The sequence below is a fragment of the Pygoscelis adeliae genome, unplaced genomic scaffold (assembly GCF_000699105.1).
Source record: "Pygoscelis adeliae isolate BGI_AS28 unplaced genomic scaffold, ASM69910v1 Scaffold71, whole genome shotgun sequence".
Classification (NCBI taxonomy): Eukaryota; Metazoa; Chordata; class Aves; order Sphenisciformes; family Spheniscidae; genus Pygoscelis; species Pygoscelis adeliae.
In genome coordinates, this window is record NW_008824356.1 from 5,441,380 (window position 1) to 5,444,993 (window position 3,614).

The window sequence follows — 3,614 nt, forward strand, 5'->3', positions numbered from 1 at the left end:
GCACGCTCTGGAGGGAAACCCGAACCCAAGAACCACAAACACTTGACGCAACCCCGTTTGGTGGGCAGGCCTGTCGGGGCTCGGTGGCGCAGGCGCCCCCCACAAGCACACTCTCAGTATAATGTTTACAGCCCAGCTGTCCGTGTCGGCCGTGCTTTTGAATGCACATTTTTACACTTTTTTTAAAGTATTTTTTACAAAGTTTTTATACAGCGATCTCTATATGGATTTATATAATCACTAGATGTGATCCCATAGAAATGTATGTTATGATGGTCTGTTTGTTACAAACGCATATGCCACAGTTATCTCCATTGTGTTACTTGTCCGGTAGCGTCTGGCTCCTTCCCTGGCGTGCTGGGAAGGGGGTCCAAACCGCCCTCCACAGTGGTGTCGCTACCCTCTCCATCCATGTATGTCCTTCATAATACTCAGTTCTGTATCTCTCAGTAAATGTTACCTTTACATCCGCCGTCCTCCTGTGCTCTGTCCAGGTCAGGCCATGGTGGGCTCTGGCCAGAGCTCGGCACCATGGCAACGTGTGCCAGGTCTGACCATGCCGGGTGCGTTCCTGGCTCAGTGGGATGGTGCAGCTGATCCCAGAGCTGGTTTTGGTGGTTCTCTGTGTTAGCAGCTGTGGGCCAGGGGAATTCACCCTGGGGAAGCTGGGAACCTCGGAGGCAGCTCTGACCGTTGTCAAGCAAGAAGTAGCTCAGTGCTGCACCGAAAAGGGCAGGCAGGGCATGGCTTGTGGGCTGGAAAGGCAGAGGTGTGACACAGCGAGACCATCTCATCCTTACCTGGTCCTTGTTTCAGGCCTGAATACAGCAGCTTGAACTCATTTCAGGGACAAGAAAGAGATGGGGGAGCTGTCACAATGTCCTTGTGGTGGTGACCCCTCATGGAAGGAGGTGGAGAACAGTTCCTTTGGGTCTCTGCCGGGTCCTAGCCTTGCCCCTAACTGACGTGCTAGGAAAGCTCTTAGAGCTTGCCCTGGGCTTCGTCCAGTGCTGAGCGCAGGGGTGTGGAGGTTGAGAAGATAATCAGCCAGGTGTGCTTCAGATGCTAGGACTGAGAGTTAGCATCCCCATATGAATAACCAAGCCCTGCCACTGTTGCTGTGTTCCTGACTCTTAGATACAAAGGCAGTGGGAAGGTGCCTTGGTCTGGACTGGGGCAGACCCCATCTCACATGTGGGCACCACTGAGGGTTGTCTTAGAGGAGCAGTGGTGCACCCAGTCTTCTCCCAGTCAGTGTCCTACCCATTACTGGTGTGGATGAGGCTACTTCGATGCAAACTGCAAGTGAAAGAAGCTTTCAGCATCTGGTACAGATGCACACTCCAGCCAGGAGCACTGAAGTGGTGTTGGGAGAAGATGAGCTTGACCTAAACGTGACAACAGGATGGGAGGAGGTCTTCGCTGAGCACGACTGCTTCTCTAGTGCATGTATCTCTCTGTGTAGGCTCCTTTTCCAACCCTTAACCTCCAGGGATAGCTGACATTAGTCCTTTCCCTGTCTCATACTTTCTTCCTGGATTTCCCCTCCCTTTCCATAACTTCTGTCTTTGGGACCTCCCAAAATGCTGCCAGCTGCCTTATTTAGTGTGAAGCATGTTGGATCTGTTACAGGCAAAGTTTTTGCGCTGGGAGGACTTGTTGGCTGAGGTGCTCTAGAGGGATGTGCAAGGACAGGACCTGAAGCAAAGCTGGTGGAGAAAAGCAGTGTCTGGCCTGGCTCCCACTGCCTGCCGTGCAGCCCTTGAACCTGGGCAGCTGTCCCTCTGCGCTTCCTTCTGCCTAGACCCTGCAGCAGTGGCTCAGACCTGACCCGTTTCTCAGTTGCTGTCAGGAGCCATTCTTCATACTTTGAGGAACAGGATGCCTCTGAGTTCTGCTGAAAGGACGCAGAGCACTTGCTGGGCCTGCTTCTCTCTTCAGGACTCTATTTCCCTCTGCAGAGTGTACGTGGTAATGAATTTCCAGGCTCCTGCAAGTATCCGTTTCCTCTCTGGTGGTCAGCGGGAGCTCCCCGTGGGACATCAGATGGTCCAGCCACAGGCATCTCGTGCTTTTTGCTCACCTGGAGAGACTGTGCGCTCATCTCCGCGTGGGGGGACTCTCACCCACCTGCCACGCACCTTCCAGCAGCAGTGGAAGTGGCAGTGGCTCGGGTGCAGGCGATGGCCCTTCCACAGCAAATGGACACACTGCAGTAAAACTTCCTGCTATGAAAACAGCTGGCTTGAAAGAGAAATATAAGGTGCCCTTTGAAACCAAGCACACTAGAAGCAGCTAGCAAAGGCAGCAGCAGCGGAGTGATGGATCTACACCAGTTTAACGCTCAGCTACTCCAGCCAAGGCTCAGGCAGGAACTATCTGTGAGCCCTGGCAGTGCCCAGACAGGTTTTTGCCCAGTCTCCTGTATATCCTCCAAACAGCCTTTTGCTGCATTCCAAGTCAGTACAAGGGGTCTGCCACTCAGGTTAGGGCATTTCTTTTCAGGGGACTCGGTTAGGCTATGACCCAATGAAGTTAAAGCAGAGAGTTTGGGCCTCTGCCCCATCAGCCACAGCCTGTGAGTGTTGAATGGAAAAGGCTCCATCTCTGTGCAGCCCTAGGCTGAAAACCACTCCTGGTCCCTGTAGAAGACGGGCTATTTGATGTTCCTGACTCTGGTAGCACGTGTCCTCCCCCTTAGCAGAGGTACAAATATTGCCATGGGACAGGCGGTCCCACTGTACACCTTTCAGGCTGGTGCATTATAGTGGCATCTCCTGGGCATGGGCAGGAGCAGCAGGCACGTGCCAGGCACAGCCCATGTTGCTCCATGCCAGAACGGTGCTCCGAAACCCAAAGAGCAATGGTTGTACCTGTGGCAACGTCCTCCCACCTGGGTGCCCTTCATGGAAGGGCTGGTAATGCAGATTTGCTTGGAAAACACGAGGGACGCTTCTCAAAGGTCAGGCAGCCACCTCCTGGCAGTCCCACACCCACGCATCCTGTGCTGGGTGCACTGTGAGCCACGACGAGAGCAGAGCTGATGGTATCATGGACTTCTGGGACAGGGCTTGGTGCCAGTGGTGCTGGAGCCGATAGCCTGGTAGATGTGAAGCTGCTGCCAGCCCCATGTCCCCCCGGTCCAGCCAGTCATCAGGCTGAACACCTAGTCCTGATGAGTGCGCGCACACACACACACACACACACACACAGAGAGGCACACGGAGACACACCTGTGGACGCCTCCAGTAGCTGGTTTTAGATGGTCTCTGCAGTTGCTGGCACCGGGCACAGGAGCCCTGGAGGAGCACACAGCCCCACTGCAGCTGCTGGCACGCAGACCTCTTGCCTTACTCTCTGGCTAGTCCAGCCTGAAGTTCACTTGTGCTCAAATAAACCTGCACACGAGATGGTTGGAAATAGGTTTTCATGAGACCATTGGTAGGCTGCTGCAGTGTTCACGTACTGGGGACCAGAGAAGCGCACAGAGCAGCCACCTGCGGCCGACCTCTCCCCTCCCTCTTCCCGCTGCTCTCCCGCGCCCGTCCCTCTCGGAGCCACCGTGGCCTCACCATTTCCCGCTTGCGTGCATCCCCTTAAACCACCCCACGGTC